The sequence below is a fragment of the Rutidosis leptorrhynchoides genome, chromosome 6, assembly GCF_046630445.1.
Source record: "Rutidosis leptorrhynchoides isolate AG116_Rl617_1_P2 chromosome 6, CSIRO_AGI_Rlap_v1, whole genome shotgun sequence".
Lineage (NCBI taxonomy): Eukaryota > Viridiplantae > Streptophyta > Magnoliopsida > Asterales > Asteraceae > Rutidosis > Rutidosis leptorrhynchoides.
Window position 1 is genome coordinate 234,016,553 of NC_092338.1, and position 24,644 is coordinate 234,041,196.

Genomic DNA, 24,644 nt, shown 5'->3' on the forward strand with positions numbered 1-24,644 from the left:
GTCCCGGACAAATTTTCTATGCTAATTATTCATATACAAGTATATTAAAACAAGTTTCATGTGAATCGGAGGTCGGTAGCTAGTCAAACATTTCACGTGAAATGGGTCCAAGAGGTCAGAATTTGGCCAGGTGATTCTGCGCGCCGCGCGGGGATGTGGCGCGCCGCGCCACTACCTGGGCAGAGAATTCTGGTCAGTTTTTCCAAGTGTGCACGAACCAAAACCTTTTCTAACACAACACTTGACCCGCAAACACTTATAACGCCTATCATACATCGTTGGAAAGGTATTTTGACGAGGAATGCAACTAAACACATCTCATCAATCAAACTTCTACTTGCAACAACCAAAAACCGCAATTAATGTTCCCCATTCAATGCATACAAGTCATAAATGCAATTTAAATGATTTGGCAACCAAATTACATGAACGATACGCCGTTTCGAAGGTAATTAAGCATACAACACAACCTAACACTTACAATTAACATTATCAAGCATTTAAAGCATCAAAATTCAATTTACTTCTATCAAACCCTAACTCAAAATCACAAATTCAACAATCTTGCATATGAAACTAATCTATGTCAACCTACATACCAATTTGAAGCTAGTGATGTTAGGAACACAATTAAATCATGAACTTTCATCATTAAACAACATATGAACACCTAAAACTCAAGATTAAGCAAGCATTCTTTCAATATGAACTAGTTACACCAAAATAGCAAGAACAAGCATATAAAACACATAATCATACTAGACTTGAGCCATAGACACTAATTAACAACCTTTTAACTCAAAAATCTCAAGAACACATAAAATTAGTGATTTTAGAAAGTTACCCAAATTTGATGAAATCGGTATGGAATCGAAGAGGAGATCACGAGGAGTTCAAATATGTAATTTGTTTGGCCCGAAGCTTGATCGATTGAATATGGATGAAGATTTGCTTTTTGATGAATTTAGAGAAAGAGTGGAAGTAATTAGGAAAAAGAGAAAATGAAATGGAAAATGGTGGGGAGGTGGTTGACTTAGTCAAAAGGCTAGTCACCACTTTAGTGTTTTGGCGAAACTAGTCCCTCGAGTTCGGTTACGGGTGCGTTAAATTACCTAAACATGATAATTTAAAACGCGTATTAACGGGAGATGTTATAAACATATAACGGAGTTTTAAATAGTTTAACGGAAAAGTAAACGGGAAAAGGCGGGATGTTACATTACCTACTCCTTAAAAGAAATTTCGTCCCGAAATTTAAGCAGGCGTAGTAATCGTTGTTTCCTCCTCGAAATCCGACGATTCCGGAACCGGGAATAGATGAGGGTGTTTCTTTCGCATTTGATCTTCTCTTTCCCAAGTAAACTCGGGTCCCCTTTTGGCGTTCCAACGGACCTTAACAATCGGGATCCGGCTTTGTTTTAATTCCTTCTCGACGTAGTCCACAATTTCAACCGATTCCTCTACAAAATGGAGTTTGTCATTAATAGTAAGTTCCTCGAGAGGGATGACGATATCGGGCTCGGCAAGACATTTCTTCAAGTTAGATACATGAAAAGTAGGATGGACGGAGCTTAGTTGAGGCGGAAGATCCAAACGATACGCAACGGTTCCAACACGCTCTAAGATTTCGAAAGGACCAACATACCGCGGATTTAGTTTCCCACGTTTCCCAAAACAGATGACACCTTTCCAAGGTGCGACTTTTAACATGACGCGGTCACCGACTTGAAATTCAAGGTCTTTGCGTCTTTTATCGGTATAGCATTTTTGACGACTCCGGGCCGTCCGAAGCCTATCTCGGATTTGAAGGATCTTCTCGGTGGTTTCATGAATGAGTTCGGGCCCGGAAATTTTCACGTCACCCACTTCGGCCCAACAAAGAGGAGAGCGACATTTTCGGCCATATAATGCTTCAAAAGGTGCGGCCTTAATACTCGCGTGATAACTATTGTTATAAGAGAACTCGGCGAGAGGTAAGTGCTTGTCCCAAGCTTTTCCAAAATCAACAACACAAGCTTGTAGCATATCTTCCAAGGTTTGTATTGTACGTTCACTTTGCCCATCGGTTTGAGGATGATATGCGGTGCTCATGTCCAAACGCGTTCCCAACGCTTCTTGTAAAGTACGCCAAAATCTAGAAACGAAACGACCATCTCGGTCAGAGATAATCGATAAAGGTACACCGTGTCGGGCTACAATCTCCTTAATGTAAAGTCGTGCAAGTTTCTCCATTTTGTCGGTCTCTTTCATGGCGAGAAAGTGCGCGGATTTGGTGAGGCGATCGACAATGACCCAAATAGTATCATAACCGCCCGACGTTTTTGGTAGTTTGGTGATAAAATCCATCGTGATCCTTTCCCACTTCCATTGCGGGATCTCGGGTTGTTGAAGTAACCCGGACGGTCTTTGGTGTTCGGCTTTGACTTTTGCGCAAGTCAAACATTTGGCAACGTATCTAGCAACTTCCTTTTTGATGTTCGGCCACCAATATTGTTCTTTAAGGTCATGGTACATCTTATTGGCGCCGGGATGAATCGAGTATCGTGATTTGTAGGCTTCGTCTAAGATGAGGTTTCGTAAATCGCCATATCTAGGCACCCAAATCCTTCAGGCGTAATATCGAAGTCCGTTCTCCTTAACTTCGAATCGAGAGACGAGGATGTTTAAAAGTTCACGTCCGATGTGGTTGTCCTTAAGAGCCTCCTCTTGAGCTACAAGAATTTGGCTATTAAGGTTGGAGTGGATGGTGATGTTTAATGCTCGGACGCGAAGAGGTACCGTTCTTTCCTTTCGACTTAAGGCATCGGCCACTACATTTGCCTTTCCGGGGTGGTAACGAAGTTCACAATTGTAATCGTTCAAGGTTTCAATCCACCGTCGTTGTCTCATGTTTAGTTGCTTTTGATCGAAGATATGTTGGAGACTTTTGTGATCGGTAAAGATAGTACTCTTGGTACCAAGAAGATGATGTCTCCATAACTTAAGTGCAAAGATGACTGCTCCGAGTTCAAGATCATGTGTCGTGTAGTTTCGTTCGTGAACCTTGAGTTGTCGAGATGCATAAGCAATGACTTTCTTTCGTTGCATTAATACGCACCCATAACCATTTTTCGAGGCATCGCAATATACGACAAAATCATCATTGCCTTCGGGAAGCGACAAGATAGGAGCGGTGGTTAGCTTAGTTTTCAAGATTTGGAAAGCGGTTTCTTGTTCGGATGACCAAATGAACTTTCGTTCCTTGTGAGTTAACGCGGTTAGAGGGCGAGCGATTAAGGAGAAATCCTTGATGAATTTACGATAGTATCCGGCGAGACCTAAGAATTGACGAATTTGAGTAGGAGTAGTAGGAGTTTCCCATTTACTAATGGCTTCGATTTTTGCGGGATCTACTTTAATGCCTTGATCACTTACAACGTGACCGAGGAATTGAACTTCCTTCAACCAAAATTCACACTTGGAGAACTTGGCATAGAGTTGTTATTTTCTCAAGAGTTCAAGCACGAGTCGGAGATGTTCTTTGTGTTCCTCTTCGCTTTTAGAATAGACCAAAATATCGTCGATGAACACGATAACGAATTTGTCGAGGTAAGGTTTGCACACGCGGTTCATGAGATCCATAAACACCGCCGGTGCGTTAGTGAGACCGAAAGGCATGACAAGGAATTCATAACTACCATAACGAGTCCGGAAGGCGGTTTTGGAGACATCTTCTCCCTTAACCCTTAGTTGATGATAACCCGAACGGAGATCAATTTTTGAATATACATGAGAACCTTGTAGTTGATCAAAGAGGTCATCAATGCGCGGAAGAGGATATCGGTTTTTAATCGTTAATTTGTTCAATTCACGATAATCGATGCACATTTGTAGGGATCCGTCTTTCTTCTTGACGAACAAAATCGGAGCGCCCCATGGTGAATGGCTAGGTTGAATGAAACCACAGTCAAGTAACTCTTGGATTTGACTTTGCAATTCGTGCATTTTGGATGGAGCGAGTCTATATGGTGCACGCGCTACGGGTGCGGCTCCCGGTATAAGATCGATTTGAAATTCAACCGGTCGATGAGGTGGAAGACCCGGTAATTTGTCGGGAAATACATCGGAAAAGTCACTAACAATTGGCACATCATCGATGCGCTTTTCGTCGGCCTCGACTTTCTTAATGTGAGCAAGAATCGCAAAACAACCCTTGCGAAGTAGCTTTCGAACTTTAAGGCACGAAAACGAGATTGAGTCCGGTGCAATTCTTGTCGCCATAGACAATCAATGGTTCACCATTCTCGATAGGAATTCGGATTGCGTGAAGATCGCAAAGAATGTGAGATTTATTTTTGACCATCCAATTCATACCGATTATTACATCAAAACTCCCAAGTTCCATGGGTATCAAGTCAATTTCAAATTCATTACCCAAAATATTTAAAGTACACCCCCGATAATATGTGTCGGCACTTAAGAGTTTTCCATCGGCCACCTCGATGGAGTAAGTAGTATCTAAAGGGTGTGGTGGAGCAGAAAGAGTAGGAGCCAAAGTCTTAGACACAAAACATTTATCGGCACCCGAATCAAATAAGCAAGTAACATAAGTGTTGTTGAGAAGAAACGTACCCGTGACTAGTTCATTGTCATCTCGGGCTTCCTCGGTGTTGATGTTAAAGGCTCGGCCTCGGTTGTTGGGGTTGGCTTTCTTTTTCGGGCATTCGTTCTTATAATGGCCCGTTTGGCCACATTCATAACAAGTGACCGTCCTTGGAGGATTGGGCCCCTTTCGAGCGACGGGGGCGGCGTTTGTACAATTGTTGGCCCTATGACCAACTCCTTGGCAACGGTGACAAATTAGCTTGTTACATTCGCCGTGATGATGCTTGTGGCATTTGTTGCAAAAAGGTAGGTTCCCGACATAACCTTTCTTGCCGTCGTTGTTGAAAGGCTTTTTGGTGAAGGTGTTGTTGTTGTAGTTGGTTGATGGAGTGGCTTCCCATTTCCTTTTGTTGCCACCCGACTTGTCCTCGGCCTTAGGAGCCGGCACTACGATTTCGTCAACCGTTTCAATTAGTTGGCGATAGGAGCCGGCACTACGATTTCGTCAACCGTTTCAATTAGTTGGCGAGCCATGTTCATAGCGGCTTGATGAGTAGTGGGTTTGGATGACATCACCCCTTGTTTGATGCTTTTTGGAAGACCGAGCATGTAGAGCTCAATCCTTTGAGATTCGGGGTTAACAAGATTAGGACACATCAAGGATAGTTCGGCGAAGCGTTGATTATAAGCTTTAAGATCGTTTCCGACCGCTTTCAAAGCTCTTAGTTCTTCCTCAAGCTTCCGGGTTTCTTCGCGCGGAAAATATTCAACAATCATCTTTTCCCTTAGATCGGCCCAAGAGAGGGCATGAGCTTCATCGGTACCCACCGATTGAACATAGGTGTTCCACGATGTTAGAGCAACCCCGGAGAAAGTGTGGGTGGAGTATTTGACCTTGTCTTGATCTCGACAACCGCTTATGCTAAAGACGGCCTCCGTTTGTTCAAACCAACGAGTAAGCACAACCGGTCCCCCGGTTCCATCATAAGTGTGAGGTTTGCACCCCATGAAAGCTTTGTAGGAGCACCCTTCGCTAGAGTTACCGGCTCCTTGGTGGTTGTTGTTGTTGTTGTTATTATTATTGTTGTTTTTGGACGAGTGACCGGCCATGGCAGCATCCACGGCGGTGGCTATCATGCGTTGCAAAGCTTGTTCGGGAGTTTCATTGCGTCGTACACGGCGAGGAGGCATTGTTCCTTCAAAACAAAAGAATACCGTTGGTTAGTATTCTAAATAATACTAACCGTGATATGGAATAAAGATAAAGAGAAAATTATCCTTGACTCGCCTTAAATTCTTTATGTCATAATGTCGGTATATTTATATGAGTCACCGTAATATAATTTCCGGGAATTATATTACCCTAATTCATATGTGCATTCGACATTACATCATATAGTCAAGGTGGCGTGTCAATTAAATTATACAACGCAAGATTTAGATAGAATAAGAGTAGATATGAGTAGAAGAGTTAGAGTATAAATGCACAATTTTCCAAGTAATTCCTATGTCAAGTCTATATGCCGGTTGTAGTCTAGACTCACCAATGTACCCTATGACTCGGGGTCGACACCAATGAACTCTAAATCCCTACAACCAAGGCTCTGATACCACTTGTAGCGACCCCGACAAATCGTCAAGTGACGGCGTCGTCTACGTATGGTCCCATTACATGGTCATAAGCATTTATAACAAAGTTTGACCGAAAATATGTCGCATTCATTTCATAAAAGGATGTTTCAACGTTTACAAAAGAAATTCCCAAGACAAGTACATATCAAAAGTTATAGTTCATATGAAACACGTGCGACATAGTTTAAAGTAGCCAAAAAGACGCTCCACGTATGCAAGTATACTCGACATCCAATGCAAGTATCAAAAAGAATGAGTGGAAGCATGTATCACCTAAGTTCAAGGACCTGAGAAAAACATAGAGAATCTGTCAACGAAAACGTTGGTGAAATCATAGGTTTAAATAAGTAAGTTAATAAAGGTAAGTCGAACCACAAGATTTGCAACATTGATAAAGTAGTAATACATTCTAAAAGTTAATATTCACGAGCACCCAATTATCAAGGCTTAACGTTTCCTTCCATTGAACCCCATCATAATAGTGTTAGAACATACACTGTTTCTCGAAAATATATTTCACCCGTAGACGGTAGCGAACCGTCCGAAGTGAGGGTTTGTCAAACCCATATGGCCATATAACATAAGTTCTCGCTTACACCCGTCAAGTGTAACTAATGATAATCGAATTGAGGATTTGTGTTCAAACTCGTATGTAGAATGTTTGTTTTCCTGTACTTGTGTTCACTTAGTTTAAAAGAACGTTTATGTATTCTCATCCCAAAAGTAAGTTCAAAAAGAGTAAAAGTGGGACTATGATCTCACCTTTGATTGCAAGAGTGTAATAGTACTTCAACAAGTAAACGTGCAAAGAACAATGCTAGTCTCGACCTAAACAAATAGGTTGTATCAATAACGATAGTCACGAAGGGTCAAAGATGTTCAATTAGTCCTATGGCTCGACACGACTCGATTATGTAGCATGTGAAGCAAATTGTCAAGTTTCATGCAAGATACAAGTATAGAATCATGTTAGAAAGATTGCATAATTAATTGGTTAAGTTTGACAAAAAGTCAAACTTGGTCGGGTCAAAGTCAACGAAAAAGTCAACATGTTCGGGTCGGGTCCCGGACAAATTTTCTATGCTAATTATTCATATACAAGTATATTAAAACAAGTTTCATGTGAATCGGAGGTCGGTAGCTAGTCAAACATTTCACGTGAAATGGGTCCAAGAGGTCAGAATCTGGCCAGGTGATTCTGCGCGCCGCGCGGGGATGTGGCGCGCCGCGCCGCTACCTGGGCAGAGAATTCTGGTCAGTTTTTCCAAGTGTGCACGAACCAAAACCTTTTCTAACACAACACTTGACCCGCAAACACTTATAACGCCTATCATACATCGTTGGAAAGGTATTTTGACGAGGAATGCAACTAAACACATCTCATCAATCAAACTTCTACTTGCAACAACCAAAAACCGCAATTAATGTTCCCCATTCAATGCATACAAGTCATAAATGCAATTTAATGATTTGGCAACCAAATTACATGAACGATACGCCATTTCGAAGGTAATTAAGCATACAACACAACCTAACACTTACAATTAACATTATCAAGCATTTAAAGCATCAAAATTCAATTTACTTCTATCAAACCCTAACTCAAAATCACAAATTCAACAATCTTGCATATGAAACTAATCTATGTCAACCTACATACCAATTTGAAGCTAGTGATGTTAGGAACACAATTAAATCATGAACTTTCATCATTAAACAACATATGAACACCTAAAACTCAAGATTAAGCAAGCATTCTTTCAATATGAACTAGTTACACCAAAATAGCAAGAACAAGCATACAAAACACATAATCATACTAGACTTGAGCCATATACACTAATTAACAACCTTTTAACTCAAAAATCTCAAGAACACATAAAATTAGTGATTTTAGAAAGTTACCCAAATTTGATGAAATCGGTATGGAATCGAAGAGGAGATCACGAGGAGTTCAAATATGTAATTTGTTTGGCCCGAAGCTTGATCGATTGAATATGGATGAAGATTTGCTTTTTGATGAATTTAGAGAAAGAGTGGAAGTAATTAGGAAAAAGAGAAAATGAAATGGAAAATGGTGGGGAGGTGGTTGACTTAGTCAAAAGGCTAGTCACCACTTTAGTGTTTTGGCGAAACTAGTCCCTCGAGTTCGGTTGCGGGTGCGTTAAATTACCTAAACATGATAATTTAAAACGCGTATTAACGGGAGATGTTATAAACATATAACGGAGTTTTAAATAGTTTAACGGAAAAGTAAACGGGAAAAGGCGGGATGTTACACACTATGTGACCGAGGAATTGAACTTCTTCCAACCAAAACGCACACTTTGAAAATTTAGCGTACAATTCTTCCTTCCTAAATACTTCTAACACCTTTCTCAAATGTTCACCGTGTTCTTGGTCATTCTTTGAGTAAATAAGTATGTCATCAATGAAAACAATGACAAACTTATCAAGGTATGGTCCACACACTCGGTTCATAAGGTCCATGAACACAGCCGGTGCATTAGTTAAACCAAATGGCATGACCATAAACTCGTAATGACCGTAACGTGTTCTGAAAGCAGTCTTTGGAATATCATCTTCTTTCACCCGCATTTGATGATACCCGGAACGAAAGTCAATCTTTGAATAAACAGACGAGCCTTGTAGTTGATCAAATAAGTCGTCAATTCTCGGTAGTGGGTAGCGGTTCTTCATGGAAAGTTTGTTCAACTCTCGGTAGTTGATACACAACCTGAATGCATCTTTCTTCTTGACAAACAAAACAGGAGCTCTCCACGGTGATGTGCTTGGTCGAATGAAACCACGCCCTAAAAGTTCTTGTAATTAGCTTTGCAGTTCTTTCATCCCCCTGGGTGCGAGTCTGTAAGGAGCACGAGCTATTGGTGCAGCTCCTGGTACAAGTTCTATTTGAAATTCAACGGATCGATGTGGGGGTAATCCCGGTAATTCTTTCGGAAATACATCGGGAAATTCTTTTGCGACGGGAACATTATTGATGCTCTTTTCTTCAGTTTGTACTTTCTCGACGTGTGCTAGAATAGCATAGCAACCTTTTCTTATTAGTTTTTGTACCCTCAAATTACTAATAAGATGTAGCTTCGTGTTGCCCTTTTCTCCGTACACCATTAAGGGTTTTCCTTTTTCTCGTATAATGCGAATTGCATTTTTGTAACAAACGATCTCTGCTTTCATTTCTTTCAACCAGTCCATACAGATTATCACATCAAAACTCCCTAACTCTACTGGTATCAAGTCAATCTTAAATTTTCGCTAACCAGTTTAATTTCTCGATTCTGACATATATTATCTGCTGAAATTAATTTACCATTTGCTAATTCGAGTAAAAATTTACTATCCAAAGGCATCAATGGACAACTTAATTTAGTACAAAAATCTCTACTCATATAGCTTCTATCCGCACCCGAATCAAATAAAACGTAAGCATATTTATTGTCAATAAGAAACGTACACGTAACAAGCTCCGGGTCTTCCTGTGCCTCTACCGCATTAATATTGAAAACTCTTCCGCGGCCTTGTCCATTCGTGTTCTCCTGGTTCGGGCAATTTCTAATAATGTGGCCCAGTTTTCCACATTTATAACAAACTACATTGGCATAACTTGCTCCGACACTACTTGCTCCGCCATTACTCGTTCCGACACCATTTGTTCCTTTCGTTCTGTTAACCGCTGGTCCGTAGACCTCACACTTTGCCGCGCTATGACCATTTCTTTTACACTTGTTGCAAAATTTGGTGCAGAACCCTGAGTGATACTTTTCAAACCTTTGGCATAGCTGCTTCTGATTGTTGTTGTTATTGCGGTTATTATTGTTGTTATGATGATTGTTGTAGTTGCTGTTGTTGTTGTTGTTGTTGTTGGGCCGTTTGTTGTAGTTGCGATTGATGTTGCGATTGTTAGGATAGTTGTTGCGATTATTGTTCTAATTGCTGTTGTTGTTGTATTGGTGATTCTTATCACCGTTTTCCTCCCACTTTCTTTTGACTTGCTTCACATTGGCCTCTTCAGCAGTCTGTTCTTTAATTCTTTCTTCAATCTGGTTCACTAGTTTGTGAGCCATTCTACATGCCTGTTGTATGGATGCGGGCTCGTGTGAACTTATATCTTCTTGGATTCTTTCCAGTAATCCTTTCACAAACGCGTCGATCTTCTCTTCCTCATCTTCGAATGCTCTCGGACACAATAGGCATAATTTGGTGAATCGTCTTTCGTACGTGGTAATATCAAATCCTTGGGTTCGTAACCCTCTAAGTTCTGTCTTGAGCTTATTGACCTCAGTTCTGGGACCGTACTTCTCGTTCATCAAGTGCTTGAATGCTGACCACAGTAGTGCGTAAGCATCATCTTGTCCCACTTGCTCTAGATAGGTATTCCACCATGTTAACGCAGAACCTGTGAAGGTATGCGTAGCGTACTTCACTTTGTCCCCTTCAGTACACTTACTTATGGCAAATACTGATTCGACCTTCTCGGTCCACTGTTTCAATCCGATCGGTCCTTCGGTTCTATCAAATTCCAAAGGTTTGCAGGCAGTGAATTCTTTGTAGGTGCATCCTACACGATTTCCTGTACTGCTAGATCCAAGGTTATTTTTGGTATGTAGTGCGACCTGTACTGCGGCTATGTTTGAAGCAAGAAAGGCACGAAATTCCTCTTCACCCATATTCAAGGTGTGTCGAGTAGTCGGTGCCATTTCCTTCAAAATAGTCAAATGAAACGAGTTAATCATATAGAATATCAAGAGTAGTCAATAGTATTTCGTAGCGTAATATGAACTTATTTATAAAAGCTCTTTCTTCATATTAGCGTTTTATACTCTTTAATTCGGGTAGTACCTACCCGTTAAGTTCATACTTAGTAACTAACATACCATTTCAACTACTACAATTCTATATGAAAAACTAATCACAAAAAAATATATATCATATTCAAACCTTTATACAATAACTTGCAAACTTACAATACCGCTATTTTACATATAGCATGAAATATAGCACATAAAACTTTGATACAAAGTAGTTGCGAAGATAAATCTAGTTAATAAATAAGGCGTTCAGCAAAGGCAACAAAGACACGTAATTCATACGTCCAGAAACAAGTCATGCATTCTGGTTTTACTAATACCACTTCCCATCCTTGGTCTTGTGGAACGTAACCGTTGTGACCGATAGTATGACAACGTGTTGTAACGTCGTCAAAAGGACGAAGGTTACGTAATGACCAACAGTCTCGTAATAACCTAAAAACCTCATTTCTTACTCCAATTACCGACTCCGTCACTTGTGGGAACGTTTTGTTTAATAGTTGTAGCCCGATGTTCTTTTTCTCACTTTGGTGAGAAGCGAACATTACTAACCCGTAAGCATAACATGCTTCTTTATGTTGCATGTTAGCCGCTTTTTCTAAATCATGAAGTCCTATATTCGGATACATTGAGTCAAAATAATTTCTTAACCCGTTGCGTAAAATAGCATTTGGGTTCTCCGCAATATATGCGTCAAAGTAAACACATCGTAACTTATGGGTTTCCCAATGTGATATCCCCCATCTTTCAAAGGAAAGCCTTTTATAATCCAAGGCATTCTTGGAACGTTCTTCGAATGTCTTACAAACTGATTTTGCCATAAATAGTTGTGCCGAGGAATTCTGACCGACTCTAGACAAGATTTCATCAATCATGTCTCCGGGTAAGTCTTCTAAAATATTGGGTTGTCTATCCATTTTGTGTTTTTTATACTGTAAAATAGACAAGAGTTAGATTCATAAAAGATACTTATTAATACAAGCAATTTTTACATATATCGTAAAGCATAAGCACACTATATTACATATATTACACAGCACAAATACAACTATCTTATTCCGACTCACTCGTTTCTTCTTTTTCGAACTTGGTTCTTTTTGCTAAGTTTTTAGGGATATATGATGTTCCCCTACTACGAGCCGTCGTTTTCCACATTGGTCTAGAAAAACCTGGTGGTTTGGAGGTTCCCGGGTTATTGTTACAACTTAAGAAATACGGGTGTTGACGATACATATAAAGTTCATCGGAGTTGGAATCAGATTTCTCTATTTTTATGCCCTTTCCCTTATTGTTCTCTTTTGCCTTTTTAAATTCAGTTGGGGTAATTTCTATAACATCATCGAAATCCTCGTCGGGATCTGATTCATCGGAGAATTGGTAATCCTCCCAATATTTTGCTTCCTTGGCGGAAACACCGTTGACCATAATTAACCTTGGTCGGTTGGTTTGGGATTTTCTTTTACTTAACCGTTTTATTATTTCTCCCACCGGTTCTATTTCTTCTTCCGGTTCCTCCTCCTCCGGTTCCGTTTCTTCTTCCGGTTCCGATTCTTCTTCCGGTTCCTCTTCGGGAACTTGTGCATCAGTCCATGAATCATTCGAAATTACATTTGACTCTTCATTATTATTAGGTGAGTCAATGGGACTTGTATTAGAGGTAGACATCTATCACATAATATCAAACACGTTAAGAGATTAATATATCACATAATATTCACATGTTAAAAATATATAGTTTCCAACAAAATTTGTTAAGCAATCATTTTTCAAGTAAACACGGTCGAAGTCCAGACTCACTAATTCATCCTAACAAACTCGATAAGACACACTAATGCAAAATTCTGGTTCTCTAAGACCAATGCTCGGATACCAACTGAAATGTCCCGTCTTATTGATTAAAAACGTTCCATATTAATTGATTTCGTTGCGAGGTTTTGACCTCTATATGAGACGTTTTTTCAAAGACTGCATTCATTTTTAAAACAAATCATAACCTTTATTTCATAAATAATGGTTTAAAAAGCTTAGATTATCAAATAATGATAATCTAAAATATCCTGTTTACACACGACCATTATATAATGGTTTACAATACAAATATGTTACATCGAAATCAGTTTCTTGAATGCAGTTTTTACACAATATCATACAAACATGGACTCCAAATCTTGTCCTTATTTTAGTATGCAACAGCAGAAGCTCTTAGTATTCACCTGAGAATAAACATGCTTTAAACGTCAACAAAAATGTTGGTGAGTTATAGGTTTAACCTATATATATCAAATCGTAACAATAGACCACATGATTTCATATTTCAATACACATCCCATACATAGAATAAAAATCATTCATATGGTGAACACCTGGTAACCGACATTAACAAAATGCATATATAAGAATATCCCCATCATTCCGGGACACCCTTCGGATATGATATAAATTTCGAAGTACTAAAGCATCCGGTACTTTGGATGGGGTTTGTTAGGCCCAATAGATCTATCTTTAGGATTCGCGTCAATTAGGGTGTCTGTTCCCTAATTCTTAGATTACCAAACTTAATAAAAAGGGACATATTCGATTTCGATAATTCAACCATAGAATGTAGTTTCACGTACTTGTGTCTATTTTGTAAATCATTTATAAAACCTGCATGTATTCTCATCCCAAAAATATTAGATTTTAAAAGTGGGATTATAACTCACTTTCACAGATTTTTACTTCGTCGGGAAGTAAGACTTGGCCACTGGTTGATTCACGAACCTATAACAATATATACATATATATCAAAGTATGTTCAAAATATATTTACAATACTTTTAATACATTTTGATGTTTTAAGTTTATTAAGTCAGTTGTCCTCGTTAGTAACCTACAACTAGTTGTCCACAGTTAGATGTACAGAAATAAATCGATAAATATTATCTTGAATCAATCCACGACCCAGTGTATACGTATCTCAGTATTGATCACAACTCAAACTATATATATATTTTGGAATCAACCTCAACCCTGTATAGCTAACTCCAACATTCACATACAGAGTGTCTATGGTTGTTCCGCAATATATATATATATATATATATATATATATATATATATATATATATATATATATATATATATATATATATATATATATATAGATGGGTCGACATGATAGGTCGAAACATTGTATACGTGTCTATGGTATCTCAAGATTACATAATATACAATATAAGTTGATTAGGTTATGGTTGGAATAGATTTATTACTAACTTTCACGTAGGTAAAATGAGTAGTTTTTATCAATCTTGTTTTACTCGCCATTTCTTCGTTTCTAATCCGTTTTGAGTGATTCCAGTGGCCACAGTTTCATATTGAACTTAAATTTATGAATCTAAATATAAAAAGTATATGTTTATAGTCAGAAATACAAGTTACAAGTCATTTTTGAAAGAGGTAGTCATTTCCGTCGAAAGAACGTCATCTTGATGACCATTTTGAAAAACATACTTTCACTTTGAGTTTAACCATGTTTTTTGGATATAGTTTCATGTTCATAAGAAAAATCATTTTTCCAAAAGTATAGCTTTTAAATCAAAGTTCTTCTTAGCTTTTAATTATCCCAACCAAAACAGCCCCCGGTTTTACTACGACGGCGTATATCCAGTTTTATGGTATTTATCGTGTTTTCAGGTTTTAAATCATTAAGTTAGAATATCATATAGATATAGAACATGTGTTTAGTTGATTTTAAAAGTCTAGTTAGAAGGATTAACTTTATTTGCGAACAAGTTTAGAATTAACTAAACTATGTTCTAGTGATTACAAGCTTATAACGTTGAATAAGACAGCTTTTTATGTATGAATCGAATGATATTATGAACATCATTACTACCTCAAGTTCCTTGGATAAACCTACTGGAACTTATAAAAATGGATCTAGCTTCAAAGGATCCTTGGATGGCTTGAAAGTTCTTGAAGCAGAATCATGACACGAAAACAATTTCAAGTAAGATTTCCACTCGAAATAAGATTGTTATAGTTATAGAAATTGAATTAAAGTTTGAATATGATTATTACCTTGTATTAGAAAGATAACCTACTATAAGTAACAAAGGTTTCTTGATCTTGGATGATTACTTGGAATGGATTTAGAAAACTTGGAAGTAAACTTGCAATCTTGGAATTATTCTTGATTTTATGAAACTAGAACTTTTGGAATTTATGAAGAACACTTAGAACTTGAAGATAGAACTTGAGAGAGATCAATTAGATGAAGAAAATTGAAGAATGAAAGTGTTTGTAGGTGTTTTTAGTCGTTGGTGTATGGATTAGATATAAAGGATATGTAATTTTGTTTTCATGTAAATAAGTCATGAATGATTACTCATATTTTTGTAATTTTATGAGATATTTCATGCTAGTTGCCAAATGATGGTTCCCACATGTGTTAGGTAACTCACATGGGCTGCTAAGAGCTGATCATTGGAGTGTATATACCAATAGTACATACATCTAAAAGCTGTATATTGTACGAGTACAAATACAGGTGCATACGAGTAGATTTGTTGATGAAACTGAACGAGGATGTAATTGTAAGAATTTTTGTTAAGTCGAAGTATTTTGATAAGTGTCTTGAAGTCTTTCAAAAGTGTATGAATACATATTAAAACATTACATGTATATACATTTTAACTGAGTCGTTAAGTCATCGTTAGTCGTTACATGTTAATGTTGTTTTGAAACCTTTAGGTTAACGATCTTGTTAAATGTTGTTAACCCAATGTTTATAATATCAAATGAGATTTTAAATTATTATATTATCATGATATTATGATGTACGAATATCTCTTAATATGATCTATATACATTAAATGTCGTTACAACGATAATCGTTACATATATGTCTCGTTTCAAAATCATTTAGTAGTCTTATTTTTACATATGTAGTTCATTGTTAATACACTTAATGGTATATTTACTTATCATTTAACATAATTAACCAAGTGTATCAATATCTTAATATGATTCATATGTACCTAGTAAGACGTTATAACGATAATCGTTATATATATCGTTTTCGAGTTTCTTAATTTAATAGTCTCATTTTTATGTATATAACTCATTGGTAAAATACCTAATGAGATACATACTTATAATAAAATCATGTTAACTATATATATAACCATATATATGTCATCATATAGTTTTTACAAGTTTTAACGTTCGTGAATCACCGGTCAACTTGGGTGGTCATTTGTCTATATGAAACCTATTCCAATTAATCAAGTCTTAATAAGTTTGATTGCTTAACATGTTGGAAACACTTAATCATGTAAATATCAATTTCATTTAATATATATAAACATGGAAAAGTTCGGGTCACTACAATTATTAAGTCAATTTATAGTTGGATAGTGGATATGATGAAATGGTATGCATGCCTGTCAATTGTCGATGTAAAGAAAGTTTGTCTTTTAAAAACGAATGCAATGTTTGTAAAATGTATCATATAGAGGTCAAATACCTCACGATGTAATCAACTATTGTGAATCGTTTATAATGTATATGAATGGGTCCTTTCATTTAATACTTCGATTTATATGGTGATTGCGATTGCCAATTTATGACATACTTGCGAGTATGCGGGGAATATTCTATATGCATTATGTTAATGTCGGTTACCAGGTGTTCATCATAGAATGATTTTTATACACTTGCAAGTGTAGGATTATTGAATAAATGAAATCTTGTGGTCTATTATATTAATTTGATAATATATAGGTTAAACCTATAACTCACCAACATTTTTGTTGACGTTTAAAGCATGTTTATTCTCAGGTGATTATTAAGAGCTTCCGCTATTGCATGCTAATATATGGACAAGACTTGGTGTTAGCATGCTTGTATAATATTGTTTAAAACTGCATTCGAGATTTACTTTGTTGTAACATATTAATATTGTAAACCAATATGTATTGGTAGTGTGTTAGTGTGAGATTTTTAGATTATCATTTCTGATAATCTAGGTGGTGTCCTTTTAACCTTGTCGATAAAATAAAGGTTATGGTTTGTTTTAAAAACGAATGCAGTCTTTTAAAAATGTCTCATATAGAGGTCAAAACCTCGCAACGAAATCAATTAACATGGAACGTTTATAATCAATATGAAGGGGACATTTTAGTTGGTATCCGAGCGTTGGTCTTAGAGAATAAGAAAATTTGAATTAGTGTGTCTTATCGAGTTTGTTAGGATGCATTTTATTAGTCTGGACTTCGACCGTGTTTTCTTTAGAAATGATTGCTTAATATTTTTTTTTGTTGGAAACTATAAATTGTAACATGTAAATATTATGTGATAAATTAATCTCTTAACATGTTTGATATTGTGTGATAGATGTCTACCTCTAGTACAAATCCCATACTCACCTAATAACAATGAAGAGTCGAATATATATTGGGAAGATTCACAAATTCCCGAAGAGGAACCGGAAGAGGAGGAACCGGAAGAAGAGGAACCGAAAGAGGAGGAACCGGAAGAGGAGGAACTGGAAGAAGAAGAGGTTTCGGAGGAAGAAATATTGATACCTACAGTAAATTGATTAAATAAAAGAAAATCCTCAACCAACGGACCAAAGTTAAAAATGGTCAATGGTGTTTCTGCCAAGGAAGCAAAATATTTGGAAGATTACCAATTTTCCGATGAATCGGATCCCGATGAGGATTCCCATGATGTTATAGAAATTACCTCGACCCAATTTAATAAAGCAAAAGAAAATAATAGGGGAAAAGGTATAAAAATAGAGAAACCTGATTCCAACCCTGATGAACTTTATATGTATCGGCAACATCCGTATTTCCTAAAATGTAACAATAACCCGGGAACCTCTAAACCACCAGGTTTTTCTAAACCATTGTGAAAAACAACGGCTCGTATTATAGGAACACCATATATCCCTAGAAAATTAGGAAAATGAACCAAGTCTGAAGAAGAAGAAACCAGTAATTCAAATTAGAGGGTTGTAATTATGTTATGTATTATATGTATTGTAGTGTGCTTGTACTTTTATGTTCTATGTAAAAATTGTTTGTATTATTTGTTAATTATCTTTTACGAATCTAATCCTTGTCTATTTTACAGTATAAAAACAAAATGGACGTTAAGGGTAGACAACCGAATATTTTAGAAGGCCTACCAGAGGATATGATTGAGGAAATCTTGTCTAGAGTCGGTCAGAATTCATCAGCACATTTAGTTATGGCGAAATTAACTTGTCAAACATTTGAAAGACTTTCCAGAAATGCCTTAGTTTATAAAAGGCTTTCCTTTGATAGGTGGGGTATATCACATTGGGGAGACTGTAAGTTACGCCGTGTTTTCTTTATAGCGTTAAATGCGGGGAAGACAAATGCAATTTTACGCTATGGGTTAAGAACCTATTTTTACTCAACATATCTCAACATAGGGTTTCGTGAGTTAGAAAGAGCTTCTAACATGCAACATAAAGAAGCATGTTATACTTACGGGTTAGTGATGTTCGCTTCTTACCAAAGTGAGAAAAAGAACATTGGGTTACAACTTTTAAATAAAACCTTCCCACAATTGACGGATTCAGTAGTTGGGGTGAGAAATAAGGTTTTTAGATTATTACGGGGCTGTTGGACATTACGAAACCCTCTTCCTTTTGACGACATTACAACATGCTGCCTAGTCAAATGTCATAACGGTTACTTTCCACAAGACCAAGGATGGAAGTCGTCTTAGTAAAACCAAAATGCATGACTTGTTTCTGGACTTTTGAATTACGTGTCTTTATTTCTTTTGCTGAACAACTTGCGTATTAACTAGAATTGTCTTTATAGCTACCGAGTAGCAAAGTTATTATGTGCTATAGTTCATCCTATATGTATAATAGCGGCATTGTAAGTTTGTAAATTATTGTAGAAAAGTTTGAACGCGAAATATTATTATAATCAGTTTTTCATATAGAATTGTAGTAGTTAAATTGTATATTAGCTACTAAGTATGAACTTAACGGGTAGGTACTACCCGAATTAAAACTATAAAACGCTAATATGAAGAAAAAGCTTTTATAAATGAGTTCATATTATGCTACGAAATACTATTAACTACTCTTAATATTCTATATGATTACCTTAATTCTTTTGGGCTATTTTTGAAGGAAATGGCACCGACGACTCGTCAGAATTTGAACATGAGCGAGGAAGACTTCCGTGTTTTCCTTGCAGCAAACATAGCCGCTGTACAGGCTGCGATGCAAAACAACAATAACTCTGGATCTAGCAGTGGAACTAATTCCACAAGAAATCATGTAGGATGCTCCTACAAAGAATTCACTGCCTGCAAACCTTTGGAATTTGATGGAACGAAAGGACCAATTGGATTGAAACGGTGGACCGAGAAAGTCGAATCAGTGTTTTCCATAAGTAAGTGTACTGAAAAGGACAAATTTAAGTACGCTATGTATACCTTCACAGGTACTGCGTTAACGTGGTGGAACACCTATCTTGAACATGTAGGACAAAATGCTGCTTACGCACTACCGTGGTTGGCATTCAAGAAATTGATGAACGAGCAGTACCGTCCTAGAAACGAAGTCAATAAGCTCAAGGTAGAACTTAGAGAGTTACGAACATAAAGGTTCGACATTACCACATATGAACGACGATTCACAGAGTTGTGCATATTGTGTCCGGAAGTGATCGAAGATGAAGAAGAGAAGATCGACGTGTTTGTAAAAGGGTTACCAGTAAGGATTCAAGAAGATGTGAGTTCACACGAGCCCGCTTCCATATAAAAGGCAAGTCAAATGGCTGATAAATTCATAAATCAGATTGAGGGAAGAATTAAAGAGCAAGCCACCGAAGAAGCCAACATGAAACAAGTCAAGAGGAAGTGGGAAGAAAACAGTGACAAGAGTCACTAATACAACAACAACAATAATCGCAATTACAAATGCAATAACTACCACCACAATCGCAACTTTAACCGAAAAAACAATAACAATCCCAACAACAACTACAACAACTAAAATAATCGTTCCAACAATAACAACAACCGCAACAACAACAATCCCAACAATAACAAACAGAGGTAGAAACCATGCCAGAGGTGTGAAGGATACCATCTGACTGGTCTTTGTACGATATCGTGTACTAAGTGTAATAGAAAGGGTCATGGTACGACGAAGTGTGAAGTTTACGGACCAATGGCTAAAAAGAATGTCGGAACAAATAATGTCGGAACAAATAATACCGCCATTATTTGTTATGGATGTGGGAAGCAGGGTCATATCAGAAACGAATGCCCAAATCAGGGGAATACTAATGGACAGGGCCGCGGAAGAGTTTTCAATATTAATACGGCAGAAGCGCAAGAAGACCTGGAGCTTGTTACGGGTACGTTTCTTATTGATGAAAAACCTACTTATGTTTTATTTGATTTGGGTACGGATAGAAGCTATATGAGTAGAGATTTTTGTGCTAAATTAAGTGGTCCATTGGCGCCTATAAATAATAAATTTTTACTCGAATTAGCAAACGGTAAATTAATTTCGGCAGATAAAATATGTCGGAATCGAGAAATTAAACTGGTTAGCAAAACGTTTAAGATTGATTTGATGTGATAATTGGCATGGACTAGTTGAAAAAGGAGAGAGCAGAGATCGTATGTTACAAAAATGCAATTCGCATTATATGAAAAGAAGGAAAACCCTTAATGGTATACGGAGAAAAGAGCAACGCGAAGTTAAATCTTATTAGTAATTTAAAGGCGCAAAAACTAATAAGAAAAGATTGTTACGTCATTCTAGCACACATCGAGGAAGTTAAACCTGAAGAAAAGAACATCAGTGATGTTCCTGTCGCAAAAGAATTTCCCGATGTATTTCTGAAATAATTACCGGGATTACCCCCACATCGATCCATTGAATTTCAAATAGACCTTGTACCAGGAGCTGAACTAATAGCTCGTGCTCCATACAGACTCGCACCCAGTGAAATGAAGGAACTCCAAAACCAACTACAAGAATTTTTAGAGCGTGGTTATATACGACCAAGTACATCACCATGGGGAGCTCCTGTTTTGTTTGTCAAAAAGAAGGATGGTACATTAAGTTGTGTATCGACTACCTAGAGTTGAACAAACTTACCATCAAGAACCGTTATCCACTACCTAGAATTGACGACTTATTTGATCAACTACAAGGCTAGTCAGTTTATTCGAAGATTGATTTACGTTTTGGGTATCATAAAATGCGGGTGAAGGAGGATGATATTTCGAAGACTTCTTTCAAAACGTGTTACGGTCATTACGAGTTTATGGTTATGCCGTTTGGGTTGACTAATGCACCAGCTGTGTTCATGGACCTCATGAACCGAGTGTGTGGACCATACCTTGACAAGTTTGTCATTGTTTTCATCGATGACATACTTATTTACTCAAATGATGATCAAGAGCACGAAGAACATTTGAGAAAAGTGCTAGATTTGTTGAGGAAAGAAAAATTGTACGCTAAATTTTCAAAGTGTGCATTTTGGTTGGAAGAATTTCAATTCCTCCGTAACATAGTGAACATAGAAGGTATTCAGGTGGATCCAGCAAAGATTGAAACCGTTTAAAAGTGGGAAACCCCGAAAACTCCGAAGCATATACGTCAATTTTTAGGATTGGCTGGTTACTACAGAAGATTCATCCAAGATTTTTCCAAAATAGCAAAACTCTTGACTGCATTAACGCATAAAGGGAAGAAATTTGAATGGAAGGATGAGCAGGAGAAAGCGTTTCAATTGTTGAATAAAAAGTTAACTACGGCACCTATATTGTCATTACCTGAAGGGAATGATGATTTTGTGATAGATTGTGATGCCTTAAAGCAAGGTCTCAGTTGTGTATTAATGCAACGAATGAAGGTAATTGCTTATGCGTCTAGACAATTGAAGATTCACGAGCAGAATTATACGACGCATGATTTAGAATTAGGAACGGTTGTTTTTGCATTAAAGACTTGGAGGCACTACTTATATGGGGTCAAAAGTATTATATATACCGATCACATTAGTCTCCAACACATATTTAATCAGAAACAACTAAACATGAGACAGCGTACGTGGATTGAGTTATTAAATGATTCTGATTTTGAGATTCGTTACCACCCGGGGAAGACAAATGTGGTAGCCGACGCCTTGATCAGAAAGGACAGAGAACCCATTTGAGTAAAAGCTATGAATATAATGATTCACAATAACCTTGCTACTCAAATAAAGGAGGCGCAACAAGGATTTTTAAAAGAAGGAAATTTAAAGGATGAAATACCTAAAGGATCGGAGAAGCATCTTAAGATATGGGAAGACGGAACCCGGTATAGGGCTGAAAGGATTTGGGTACCAAAATTTGGAGATATGAGAGAAATGTTACTTATAGAAGCTCATAAAACCAGATACTCAATACATCCTGGAACGGGGAAGATGTACAAGGATCTCAAGAAATATTTTTGGTGACCGGGTATGAGAGCCGATGTTGCTAAATACATAGAAGAATGTTTGACGTGTTCTAAGGTCAAAGCTGAGCATCAGAAACCATCAGGTCATGCTTAAAGTTGCACCTTGGAAAGGCGTTGTTCGATTTGGTAAAGGAGGGAAATTAAATCCAAGGTATATTAGACCATTCAAGATTATTGATCGTGTCGGACCAGTAGCTTACCGACTTGAGTTATGTAACACCCGTTTTCAGTTACGAGTTATTTCGAACGACATTCGAAATACGAGGCATGTAAGTGTATATTTGGATCCAAAATAAAGTTGGAGTTGATGTTCTAAAACCTTACCATTGGATAGTAAATCTCATTATGTTTCCAACGATATTTGATTCGTCGAAAACGGAGTTACAGTTTGAAAGTTACGACCAAAACAAGTTCAGTTTCAGACTCAGTGCATTGGGACTCCATCCAGACTTTGGGACACCGTCCAACAATGAAGGTCAGGACGCCGTCCAAGCTTTTTGGACGCCGTCCAGAAGGCCTGACGGGCCAGCAGCTCTATTTTACTCAAATTAAAAGGGGTATTTGTGTCTTATCACTTGGGGGTCGGTTTTGAGCCTCTAAAACTGACCCAATGCTTATCTCTATCCTCATTTCACTTCTTCCACCCATTTCCATCTAGAGAGAGAGAGTGAGGAGCTTAGAGAGAGAGCTCCATTTGAGGAGGAAGAAGGGTGAATCGGGTCAAGTCGCGAGAGTTAATGTTGTTCGCCTTGTTCACGGCTACATTTTGGTAGTATTGGTAAGTCTCAAATCCGAATTTCATTGTGTTAATTTGATAATCAAGTTAAGGTTTGAGTTTGTTTAAGTTGTGAAACCCGTTTAGATGACAAAGTGGGTTTATTGTGACTAGCTATTTTGATATTTTGCGGGTTTTGGGTTGGTTAATGATTTAAGCATGTTTAAGGTTTGTAAGTGGGGTATAATCACTAGTATTAGTGATTTTAGGAGTGTTGGAACTTGTAAGACCCATTTGGGGGTAAAATGGGTGAATTTGGGTTATGTTGAGATAAGGAAAACCCTAATAGCTATGATTTAGGGTTTGGCCATGTGAATTGAAGTTGTAAGTGTTAAATTGTGTTGATTAGTCATTAATACACTTGTAAATGATGGAAGAATTGTAAATGGGTCATTTTTGGCTAAAATGGTATGTATAAGTGTTGAAATAGGTCAAATGAGTTAAGGTTGACCTAATTGGGTGAAATGGGTATGAAACACCCTAAGTTTGTGCTAATTGGTGTTAGTAGACTTACATAACTAGTTTTAGTAATTAAAGATGAGTCTTGGTCATTTTATGGGCGGTTTTGGGTGTGAGTGAGTATTGTGGTTAATTTCACAAGTTGTGTATTGAATGTGTACTTATGTATTAGGTACCTTGCTCGAAGCATACGGAAGTGCTAAATCACCACCGACGTGATAAGGTGAGTGGAATAATTATGCATGTATGTATATAGTGTATTTATTTGTGAATGTTATGGTATGAACCACGAGCCGGTAGTACCATAGCATGTATGAGACGAGTGTGAACCACGAGCCGGTAGCACTATAAAATAAGATGTGAACCACGAGCCGATAGCATCAAAGTGTGAACCACGAGCCGGTAGCACTATAAAATAAGATGTGAACCACGAGCCGGTAGCATCAAAGTGTGAACCACGAACCGGTAGCACTATAAAATGAGATGTGAACCACGAGCCGATAGCATCAAAGTGTGAACCACGAGCCGGTAGCACTATAAAATGAGATGTGAACCACGAGCCGGTAGCATCAAAGTGTGAACCACGAGACGGTAGCACTATAAAAGAGTATGACTCAAATGCGTAGTGGCGTGAACCAAGGAGCCGGTAGCATCATAGCATTGCGTACGGTGTGAACCACGAGGCGGTAGCACCATGGCGTTTATGGTTAACCATATGGTATTGTGTATGTGTTGTAGTGTAGCATATTATATTGTTTGAGTATATGATATTGGTTATGCTAGCTTGTGATATTAGAGGTTATTAGCTTGATACTTGAGATGGTTTGCTAATTATGTTGCTAGCATGTATGCGGTATGTGAG